Raw genomic sequence first — 12,273 nt, 5'->3', positions numbered from 1 at the left:
TAATACTCAAGTAGCATATTTTTTTTTTTCAATTCTGCTTGCACGCAAGTGGCTGCAATACGGCGTTCTTGAGCATAGCTCTAAAACACTCGCCTTCGGTTGTCTTGCTTTCAGTTGCAGTTGTGGCGGGCCGGGTCTTTCCTGAGGCCGGAAACAGCCGCATTACTATGGGGTCTGCGACTCGATGCGAGGAACTCCGCTCGACATTGGTGACGGAGGCAACCTGATAAAATGAGCAAGAGAAAGGTTGGTATCTATGCAGCGGAAGTGTTAAAACTTACGCATGAATGTTTCTAATGGATATTTAAGTATAGGAATTAATCACCGCTGTGAATAAATGTCCATGTCTGCACAAGATTCTTGCTTGGCGAGCTGCCGCTGATAGCTCGTAAGAATATACATGTGCTTGTTCACGTATGTATGACTGTTGTGTGTTTACAATTTTTTTTTTACGGTTAAAATACCGAAGAAGCGACGTGTTCTGCGAGAACCGTCTTTACTTGAGTCGGTTCAACGCACACTGCAAGAGGTCTCCACCAGAAAACACTGACATGGACATCAGGAAAGAAGCAACGCCATCACAAATGTAACAGAAGGGATTTTCTCTATCGCTACGAGATCAAAGGTTGACCTTGCTGCAGTTAATTTCTGAGTAGCGATACAGCACGAGGAAGAAAAGATGGACAATAGATTTTTATGCGAGGTGCACTGCTCAGCCATTCTAACGCGATAATAGGACCGCATGGCAGCCGGCAAATTTTGCCTCACTGGTGGGCACAGGGGGCACCGAGCTGATGTATTTTGGTATAAGATGAAACTGTGGGCCTTCGTGACGTATTGTTACTGCGTTTGTCCCCCTCCCCAGCGAAATCTCGGCGTTCACCGGGCCCGCAAAAAACGTCGGCAGCTATGCCAAACAATTATAGCCTTTGAATCGCTGACCAATATGCATGTACACAGTGCTGCATCCAGCGGTGCTATAGATCCCTTTCGCGGCAATCCCACGCGTGGCGCCATGTTTGATCACGTGATGCCGTGTCCATTGCTTGCCTCCTTGTTTGAATTGGATGTGCATGACCCCGGTACGGCTCAGCAAACTTCTGCTGCCGCGGATGTCATAGACGGTGAGTGAGTGAACGAAATGAAGCTTTGGCCACAGCTTCAGAGGACATGCAAGTGCTTCCGGAACTCATTACGCCTTCTGCAAACTGAGCGAGCAGCGTAAACGGTGTTTGTACTATGGAAGCGGTGCTATAAATGTATTCCAAGCTATACAAGCCTTCCGCCTATGAATTAAATAAGAATGAGTGTGTTTTGCTCTCCGATCTGTATTTGACAAATCGTTTGAAGGAGCTGCTTGTAGTGTTTCTCACCTAATAAAGCTCTTCGATGCGGTCTTTGTGTCGTAGTTTTCCTGCGTAATCGCTCGCATGTGTACTCAGTTACAACAGATTTGTTTTTGCTACGCACAAGGGCTTATAGCGTGGATCTTCTTTGCTTGTTATTAGCTTGTAGCAAATACCTATTATTGCTAGTCACTCGCTTACATTTCATACCGTCACGAAACATTCAGCTTCGAGCATTCCAGTGCGGTCGGTATAGTCGCACTGTCACCATGCTCCTGCGCATTGATTCAAGCGTGTCCCCGCTTACTTATTCTCGATACGTTGGGGACAGAGAGGGTGTAACTTTGCGTGTGAATTGTGTTGTATGTCACAGAATTCGAATATGTCAGAAGCAGTGCTACTCTTTTTGTCACTATGTAATGAGTGGTACTTCGAGCCGGACGTTCCGGAGTTGAAGTTTTCCATTTGATGTTATCGTACAACGCTGGCAGATGAATTAATTTTTTTGGCCTCTAGGGAACTCCATGCATCGCGAAGGGCCGGGAACTCATACTGTCCTTACGTTCCAGTGGCCCATGAACTTGGTCTCACAGATGCATTGCGTTCCTAATATGCCAGTCACTATTTTTGCAGCGAGCTACTGTACACGTGTTCCCCCTACCATGACATATCTCGCAGCATGAATAGAGCACAGTTCTTTCGCAAACGCCCATTTTACTTTCCCACAGCTGATCGCACAGTATCAGGGCTAAAGTGGTAATGGTTTTGCATTCGTGCGCTTTCGCTGAGTCAACTTGCGGCGCGCCTCTGAAAGCGCCATATGGCTCCTCTAGAGCCAACTGCTCCGCGAAAAAGGTCAGTTGCTGGTGTCCAAATCTATGCCCCACTGCACTGGTGGCGACCTCTGGATAACAGATGCAGATCTTGAAGGCTGTATTATTTTTTCTGGCTGCAAGCAGTGGAAGCGTTTGCGGGTAACGGAAACACGTCATACACGTCAGATTTTGGACACCGCCTATCAGTGGCGCGTCTAACCTTTTTGTAAAGTTAGTTGCTTTGAAATTATTTTATTCAACTAAGGAAATAAACTACCGTAGACAGGAAGGAAGTTCGTAACTCGCTATGGAAACAAGGTTCTCACGAAAGGTTCGGCATGTTACACTCCTGTAACCCGTGAAGGTGAAAGCCTCTTGCACACTTGGCAATGCATTAAGTTATACGATTGGAGGGGCCAGACATCTTGGAAGACATAACGAGCCGCTGTACGAAGTACACGTGTGGCGCATTAGGTCGACCTCCTCAACGACACATGCGAACACTTAATGTACTACCTAAACGTGCAGCATGCTTGTCGCGAGTAAGTGTTAGAAATGTGTAACACAAGCCGAACACAATATGTTGCATTATCTCGGCAGGGGAAAGCAGCACTCGCGGCCGAACGCTTTGCTCCAGCGGTTTCGCACGTCGCACCTCCTTCCTCGCTAGCCGAACATCCGAGGCCGTAGCGCACTTCCGAAGCCTACGGCGCAGTCCGCTAGACCCCGGGCCAGCGTCCTCCACCGCCGCCTCGCTCGCTTCGCAGTGGACTGTTGCCACAACCGCCGCCGCCGCCGCCACGGCAAGTCAGCGACGCAACACCTGTTTTTCTGTCTCGGCGCGTCGCTCGTTCATCTATCCACCCACCCCTTTCTCGGTGAAGGTCACGTGCTTTCTTTTTTTGTACCACTACACCAGACGCAGCGTTCTTTCAAGGTCATTGCTCAATGAACCACTGAAGACTTTCGTAATAATAATGCACCAATTATTAGGACTGCGAAAAGCCTGCTTCACATAGAAGCGACTTCGCGGAGGCGGTCGCGGCCGCTTAGCGCGGCTTCGTCTGCTCCCTCTTCATGCGACGCCAGCCGCAAGCGATGAGTGCCACTTGCGGAGAGCGCACGCGAGTAGAAGTTTCCGAGGTCCTAGAAGCGGTTCTCGACCTTCAGTTATTCATGTTTCAGCGCGTGTGAGTTCCAGATCTTGTTGTTCTCCACAAGCAACCTCAGTTCTTCACTTGCTTGTGTACAAATAAATTGTCGTTATTAGCCATGTTAATTTCTGCATCAGTTCCTTTTCTAAAGCCTGTCCCAACTATGAAGGCGTCTAGAAGAGTAGTTGGAGAGGACAGTATCAAAATTTGGCGGGAAACGAATACAAACAGGTCTGTCAGCCCCCTCGTTCTTCAATGCCGCCAAGCATTCCGGTTGACCTCCGGGCCACAAACATGCAAACAGCATTGTGACTGACTTTTTCCGCTTTTAACCAATCTCTTGCCCCCCCTTTCTCCTCAAGGCACGCACGCAGAAGGGCAGCGCTCTCTTCCTTCTAGTAGATCTTGGGTAGGTCTTGTTGGGAGTTCGGTTTGTTGGAGGCAGGCAATACACGTGTTGACAGGTTGAGAAGGAGAGTCGATTGACTTTAAGAGTAATAGCAGGTTTGCGGAGTGCGTGTAGTGGTGCCCCATTGGGACAGCCGCTTCAGTTCGAGTAGGGGGCAATGACCCCACGGTGGGGACAACAAACTGACGGACGGTCGCTACAAGGGCTCCCCCCCCCCCCCTTGAATGCTGGAGGTTTAAGTGAGAATGGCGGAAAGGATGAAGAGTTATTGTTGGGCTCCCCCTCCCCCCTTGAATGCTGGAGACTAATGAAGAGTTAATGTTCACTATAGGCTGATTTCACACGGTCCCACGATGCTGTCCCTTCTTTGCCTCGAATGGCAATTTTCAAGGTTTTCTCTGAACGCGAAACTACGTGAAAGCGGCCTTCATAGGAAGGAGTCAATGGTGGTTTTATAGAGTGGCGCCGCAGAAAGGCGTGCGTTGTGGTGTCCATAGTCACGAAACTAAACACAGGTTGCCCGCAGGCCATACGTGGGGGTTTAGGTCAAAGTTGGTCGAGCAAGGAATGTAGCCTAAGTGCGGCGCGTTCGCTGTCGGAGTGCCTGGCTGGGTGCCGAAAAATGGGTCTGGAACCGGATTTCTGACCTATAGAGCACCTCGGAACCGAGCCCCCAACAATTGGTAACCGGGACGTGATTGCCCCTTCAGTTCGAACAGGGGGCAATGACCCCCACGGCGGGGACAACGAAGTGACAACGAACTGGCTTAACCAGGCCGAACTGGCCCTCACCAAGCCGCATAGAAAATATTCGTCATACGCTGGAAGTTGTTACGCGTCCTCTAGGGAGCATTCTGCCGCAAAAGTGTTTTCAAATCGGCTTATTATTAGCCGAGATAGAAATATTTCAGTGCCGCGAACCCATGATTTAGGAGGCGTGCTCCACTGCCAAGCGAGACACTCTCTCCACTTGCGCCGTCTAGCCTCCGCAGGCGAAATTCCTTCCTTGCGTTCTCTCATACTGGACCTAGAGGGTCGCGTGACGTATACGTCACGGGCCCCGCATTCATTTTTTTTTCTCGCTTTCTAGCGGCGCGGCGTACTTCCGCTAACGGCGTCGTACGCGAGCTGTTGTGATTGTCTCGTTTCGCGCTGCGCACGATATGGCGTGATGTGCACGAAGACACCTGACTAGCGCTACAAGTCAGTGCTACACGAATAATGAGGTAGTCACAAGTGGATCACAGATCTTGATCCCGCGTTGGAACACCGTAAAAAATGACAATAGTTTTGCTGTCTTCACGTGCGAGTGCACCACGAGGCAACAAGCAGACGAAACGGAAGTAGATCTCTTTTGCTGCGGTGCGAAGTAAAACAACAACATGCAGGCATTCGGTTTGTGTATTTTATTATTTGTCCTAGCTTTATTTCGACTATTGAAGCCACCCATTGTACAAATAACAGATGTTGCCTATATTCTCGAATTGAATAATTCTCGAAGTCACGTGTCACCACGAGCGACGTCACAGTGAAAACACGTTTACGCAGGCGCACTAGCACGTGTACGTCATCCTCCGGCTTGGGGCGCGGCGGCCGCGAAGAGAAGGAAAAACGGCGCTCGGTTTTAAATTTCATGTCTTTCCGCGGCGCGTACCGATGTAATACTTTGCAGACACGATCGTTATCGCACATTGTATGCTCTGTGCTTGTAAGCTCATAATAGCGAGACCTGGTACCATACCTTTAAGCTCTGTTACGGGCCCATCGCTGCGCCGGTTCTTGAACACGATAACATTGCACATTAGCATTGATTGCGGCCACCAGATTGACAATTTCCTTATCAGGAGTGATATTTCTTGGGTCTTGGTATATTGACGGAGGCACTGCTCGATCACTCTCAAAGAAACTCGACCAAGAGCCTATGTGTGTCCTGGTGCGTGTGAAGGAGCAAGAAATGTGGCCATTTCGAGAACTTGAAAGAAAATGGCAAGTGGGAATTTGTGCGAAATGACAAGCTCCTTCTTCTGCGCACTGGTATATTATTTGTCTTCTTCGTTTAAGAAACAGTTTTATATCGGTCATGCAAGCAAATTCACCCCATTTGTTAATGCTGTGGCCCATGTGAAGTAATCACCATATTCAAATGGTGTTCCAGGGTCCTAATAACTTTACGTAAGCAATTTCGATTTGTATGCTTCGTTGTGTGGCCGTTAACCATCGCTCTTCTTTTTTTCTTTTTGTACAGCTAGACTGTGAAACAAAGTGCAAATATCTTGCGAAGCCCCCTCCTAACCTTATTGCTAGTTACACTTAGACTTTCTGTATCCTATTCATTACTACGCCAAATCATGGTTACGCGACTGATCGTGGTACATCCCAGTTCAATATACAGTTCCTCCGCTGCCTTTATTGCATTTTCAACATTACTGAAGAGGCTGCCTCGATTATCTGTGTACCGTCTGTGCAAAAGTGAGCATTACTCATTAATTTCAAGTATGTTGTTATGCCACCATACATGGTGTGATATCGCCTCACAGTACCTTAGAAGGTCCAATGCCCACGCCTGGACCGCTTTCTTCCGACACGCTTGTTAGCAGCCTTGTTTTCATCACAGTGCTCGACGTGGGCTGCCAGGGCTCGTCCAGGCGCACCAGGACGCTTTCCAGTGATTTGGTGCGGACTCTCCGGGAATCTCTGGACTTTTGTGCTGGTGGCCGACAATGCATCTTGACCGCCACTGGCGCGGGAACGACTGCTACAGGAACGACGGCTTCAGCGACGTGTGGAGGTGAGGTCTGCTTCGTGAAAACGCTGCACATCGTGGCTTCTCCTTTCCGGATTTAGCGAAGAGCTGGATGGGCCTGCGCCTGGTTGCCTTGTTTACGGGGGCTCTGCAATGACAGTGCATATACGCTGTAGAAAACTATCCGTCCGCTTTGATCACTGATTGCACGCCGTCTGGTATTTGAGAACGGGATATCAGGAAAGGATATACGAGGCGGCTTTTTTTTTGTGCGCAACACTTTGTTTCAAAAGAAAGTGCCACGTCTAGGCTCCTGCTGCTCTTTTTACAGATTGCCTACAAGAACTGAAATTTGGGCTCGTTTGTAAGAATTAATACTTGAGCCAGACAGGACGAGCGCTCGTCCTTGAGTTGTAAGTCAGGTACGAATTCGTAGACTGGCTACTTGGTTATGCGGACATTAGCAGCAACAAAGCTCTCAAGAATAATTTTTCTAATTATCGAATATGTGCAAATTAATTTGGCCATTTACTTACTTTAGGGCGCATGTTTTGATTGGGAAACTGAACTCCAGGGGTGGTGAAATCATGTCTCCTTAGCAGAAATAATAATCCTAGCACTACTTCTGAGCTATTTGAACTTAAAATGTGCTACAAGATAGGTTAAGTGTTTCAGTCCGTTAAAGTTCCGTTACAGTTCCCCAAAGCATTCCTCTACTATCATTCGCGATTATTTTAGCTGAGGCGCCAGGAACATTCTTCAGCAGTCTTTGGGGAGAGGTACCTCGGAAGTGGACGTACATATTGAATTTATGCTGAGCAATCGTGATTTCCATAATTCTCGGCTTCAGTTTTGCAATCATAACATGTGCCCTAAAGTGGGTATATGAAAAGTAAACTTGCACAGCTTGGATAATTGGCAAAATTGTCGCACATTTCCTTGCTGCTATCCGCCTGGAGCATAGCCTAACTTATAAAAGAGCAGTGGCCATGACATGATAGTATCTGTTGAAATAAAATATTCAGCACAAAATAATATACATGGTGTACGTTAAAAGGCAAATCACGCACTAGCGTTAACCGAAATTTTAGCAAAATTTATCACACTGACGCTTCCAGCCCTGTCCATTGATATGAATATCATGAAATAAATGCACAGGGCGCTACTTTATTCCTTTATTTTCGTCAAACGTTCGTCTTCACATGTAAAAAAAATACAGATTCGCCCATCGATAACCATATATGGTTATCCATGGAAAGATTCATGGTTATCCAGATTCATGGTTAACCATGGATCCTGGATCCATTGTCCAAGCTCTGGCTTGAACAATCTTTCCGTATTACTATGAAGCGGGTCTTTCATGGTTTCCTGATACTTCTATGTTGAAATGAAAATGGTAAGAGACACAGTTGGGAAACGAAGCGAATAATTCGATTACATTCCTCGTGCACGTTTTAGAATCACTGCTTTGATTTTGTCGTATCAGAAGACGCCAACAAACACTGACACCAAGGACAACATGGGGGAAATGACTTGTGCGTAAAAAATGAAATAAAGAAAGAATAAATTAATGTAAACGAAAGTGGATGAAAAACCACCTTGCCGGAGGTGTGGAACCATCCCACAACCACCGTAGTATTTGTATGGGCAGAATCTTCCAAATGAGCAATCTTTGTTACACGTGCGTGATAAATCACGCGCATGATAAGTGCGTCGATCTCTCACAAAAGTACGTATGAGTGGCGTGACAAATAGCAACTGCGTTTTAGCCACCACGCGATCGCCCTTGCACGTTCGCATCTAATCCACATCATCGTTTTATCGAGAATACTATGCATGCTGCAGTTCTATTAAAACGCATCAAATCAGTCGCCAAGAAATACACGAAAGATGAGTGTACTGCCCTTCCTTGCCTTTGCATTTCTTGTCTTTTGTCCCGAGTTCTTTTGTCCCAAGCCATCGAACTCTCCGGTGCAGCCGCTTATCGCCGGTTGTGTTGGTGACTGGCGATATTTCAGAGCGCTGTGGCGGTGGGCAGATAGCGGAGAACGATGCCCGAGCGAGAAAACCCAGCTGATACGCACAGTACTGAAAGGGCAGTGCCACGGCAGGAAAATTACGAAAGCCCACGCTTAAGCCACAGCGCGATACTTACCGGCCCGGTGAAACCTTGCCACTTCCTTCCTTCCTTGATTGCTTGCTTGCGTGGTCCTCGAAACATGCCGCTTTCCCACTACAGGGTATCAGCCCAGAACCCAGATTTTCCACAGATGAGAGAAGATTAAACTTGTAGCGAATGTAAGGCATGGTAATATTCATTTTCACAAACAATACTAAAACAGAATACGTTTAGAGTGTTTGGAGGGAATTCTGTGATTTAGGAAAACGATAGCAAATTTGGATGTGATAAAATGATTTCAGTTTCAGTTGGCGACGCTGTGAATGATCCAGTTTGAAATGTTGGGGAGGTGAAAAGTTGTTGTTATTTGGATGGAGAAATTTATTAGTGACCGAAAGAATGAGCTGTGCTTAGGTCAGCTGTAAATGGCTAGCTTGGGTGCACAATGGAGAAACTGACAAGAGAGGAAATCAATTTCACTGTAAAAGATTCTGATATTGGTGAAGAAAAGAATTGGTTTTCAAAAGAACAGAACATATTTAGGTATCAGAATTATAACCGTCCAATCATCAATTTTTGAAGGATCCATTTAATTATTGAGGAAAGCAACAAGCAGATATTTTTTCCGCCACACAGACAGTCACAAATAGGCATGGAAACAAACCATACCTTTGAACATGAGCACCAAGCACACCAACGGTATGCGATGCGAGATGGCACTTTCTTTTCGCGGCTTGCGCATTCAGCTGATGATCTTTTTCAAAATTTAAAGCTAAAAACAACCATAATGTTTTTCCACTAAAAAGATATCACAGTTTCGTGAATAAAAGTACATGATTTTCAGTTTTGAGGTCTGTTATTAATAAAGGGGGAAATTCGTCGAGCTCTGTTGTTGTTTCGCACTTTCAACATTTAAGTCTGAGAACATTTAAGATAAAAGGCTTGCGCTGTCGGTGTTCTGTTTAATAACGTTTTCTTGTGGGTTGCCGATGTCAAAATTTTGAGGAATAATTTTCTGAGGATTGTAAGACCTGGTAACAACAATTTTTGTGATCGAAATGGTGTGGCAATATAACCCCCATATACCTCATGTCATATAGCGTAGCGCATGTCATATAGCATACATATGCGTAAATGTATACGGAACCTCAGGGCGATGACAGCAAATGTTCACTTGCAGTGTCCATGCAAATACTGTACATCCGGCGACGCCGGATGTACAGTATTTAACCTGCTACTCTGAACAGGGAAAAGGGGAACGGGGATGTACGAACTTCAATAAGTGATGCCCACACATCTGTTACTCTTTATGCACATCTACATCTAACACCATCATCTGTATTTCTTTTAGTTCGTCGCTAAACACTCGATAACGAATTGTTTGCCCGCTCTTCAGTGGTGGCAGTTTAGAGTTTACAGTAAAGGTAACTCCGGATATTTACACAAGACCTCCGATCAATGATTCAAATTGTAACTTTTGATCTATGCTAAGAGAGGAAGAGAATGGACTTTAACCACGAAGATGGCTCAGATGCCTAAGCACGGGTAGTGTCAGTGATGTGGCGATCGTGGGCAAAAAATAAAGAAAACAAAGTGAACAGGGATCATAACCTGTTGGCCAAGCCGGTCTCGCGTGCTAACTGCTATGCAGTTTATAGTTAGCAGAGTATCGGCACCAGTGGGTAGCGTATACAGCCCGTGCCTCAAGTGACGTAGTGCCACCACCACCCTTGTGTGTCTGTCTCACTATCGCAACCGCGATAGAAACCTGAAGCCTGAAAAAAAGTTCCGCGATAGAAACCTGACTGTCGGACAGACATCGATGTCAAAAATGAATGAATGAATGAATGAATGAATGAATGCTGTAAGTTGTAGTGCGGCGAGACACGCAGCCTATTTGAACTCAAACGTCCATATTTTTATGAAGGGGCACTTTATTCGTTTGTATTGCGTATATTTCGTTGCGAATTGCCAGCTACTTTATTTACGACACTACACGAAATATGACCAAAATGCGAGGCTTCAGAAAGGCAGTCCTGGAATGAGGCCGACGTCCTGCGTCATCCTTTCTCTCTATGCTGAACCACAGGTGAAAGACGTGACGGAGCGTTTCTTTTCCCAGGGCACGTCGTAGACGACTGCGGTGCAAGTGTCCTTTACCTGCGGCGAGAAAAATAGTACAAAAGAAATTTTATGAAACACTCAGCGCGTGCTTCTAGCCTGTTTGTAGTTCTTGATTATCAATAATAACTAATCTTAAGTTTGGGCACTGCATCGTGTTCATTAAATCAAAAATTCATCGAACTTTCACCTAGTTTCTCACCATCTGATATATATATATATATATATATATATATATATATATATATATATATATATATATATATATATATATATATATATATATATATAGTGGCTGACAGAGCAATGCTGTGGCTTGCCCCACTTACCTATGTTGCTATTTCTTACCGCAGCCACGAATTTAATTTTAACTATGCGTAGTTACCCAAAGCGCTAACGGATCTCTCCTCCACGTTACGCTGCCCCTCCATTCACAATGACACAGCGCGCATTATCCTAAAGCACCCGTAACCATCTGTCACCCGTACACAAAAGTAAAATACTACCTTCATAAAGCGTCCTCAATTATGGTAAGCAGCGCAAAAAAGGAATTGCATCCGCTGTACTCGCAGATTCGCGACAAAGCCGTTTATGCCACAGATCCATTTCGGCTACAAATGTTGCGGTATGTCGCAGGCATACGTCCCTCCAATTGCTTCTAGGCATACATCTGCCGAATGAGCGATCACCGCTAATACTGCGCGAACACTTTGTTGCTTTTTGCCGGTCATCAGATCCACAGAATTATCACCGCACCACGTTACCACTCTCGTGGAAGATGCGCTCGGTGTATCGAAAATTCGCCTGGGAAGTTGTTGCCCAATTCGATAGCTAGATAGGGCTAACTGTACCTGCTACCTCAATACTGCAGTCCTACTGGCCGCGAGATTGCGCTATAGGTGGCAGTACCATCGGCACCTTAGTGCGGATGGGCGGTCGGCGGCGCTCATTGAAGAGTATATATACGATGGCGCGTCCCTGTGGACGATTTGGATCGATCGTTTGGTATTAAAGCATACTCACTGCAGTGAAGCGATAATATATTGCCCTTCAATGCCACCTTCTTACGTGAAAGTCACCCAACATTCCTACTATACGTTACCCGAGCTCAAAGCGTGGTTTCTGTTCCGCAACATCCACTGCACTTTTTGTTCTGTACAGCTTGCGTTCTGCCCATTCTGGTGGCCCTGCTGTTGGCCAACTGAACTTTCTGCTATTCTCGCACTGCTTATCAAAATGCCTGTATTTCTGTACAGTGAAGTTAAAGCAGCTATTTTGGGTGACTCTACTTCACCACTTCGCACACTTAACTACATTTTACTTATTATTCAATTATCTATCAAATACGAGACAGTTACTAAGTTTACTTCAACAAGGCGCTATGAGCGAGTGCGGTATGGCAGGGTCGCCATGCGGCTTCACACGTGTGTTCCTCTCATTTCGTGGTAGCAGTAAATAAGCAACATTTTAGAAAGAACGATTTTTTAAACTGTTACGCGCAAAAGAAAGATGCGAATAATTTTTATTTATTTTGGGAGGCAACTACATTACGTTCTTTTCTCGACA

At 46.0% G+C, this 12,273-nt stretch overlaps 1 protein-coding gene and 1 long non-coding RNA gene across 3 annotated transcripts in view; one reads left to right on the top strand and one right to left on the bottom strand.

Moving 5' to 3' along the window:
- LOC135897083 (uncharacterized) overlaps positions 1-12,273 on the top strand; it is a 497,858-nt gene that overhangs the window by 159,474 nt on the left and 326,111 nt on the right. The window lies entirely within an intron of this gene.
- LOC139052391 (uncharacterized) lies at positions 24-8,692 on the bottom strand. Of its 2 annotated transcripts, XR_011509887.1 has the most exons (4): positions 8,623-8,674; positions 8,381-8,555; positions 6,265-6,615; positions 24-223 (listed from the first exon to the last, which is right to left on the bottom strand). It is a non-coding gene; the product is annotated as an uncharacterized lncRNA (long non-coding RNA). The 2 variants fall into 2 exon arrangements; XR_011509886.1 differs by lacking the exon at positions 8,381-8,555 and having other exon boundaries at positions 70-223; positions 8,623-8,692.

The sequence above is a fragment of the Dermacentor albipictus genome, unplaced genomic scaffold (assembly GCF_038994185.2).
Source record: "Dermacentor albipictus isolate Rhodes 1998 colony unplaced genomic scaffold, USDA_Dalb.pri_finalv2 scaffold_22, whole genome shotgun sequence".
NCBI lineage: Eukaryota > Metazoa > Arthropoda > Arachnida > Ixodida > Ixodidae > Dermacentor > Dermacentor albipictus.
This window is presented reverse-complemented; position numbering and strand designations above follow the sequence as displayed.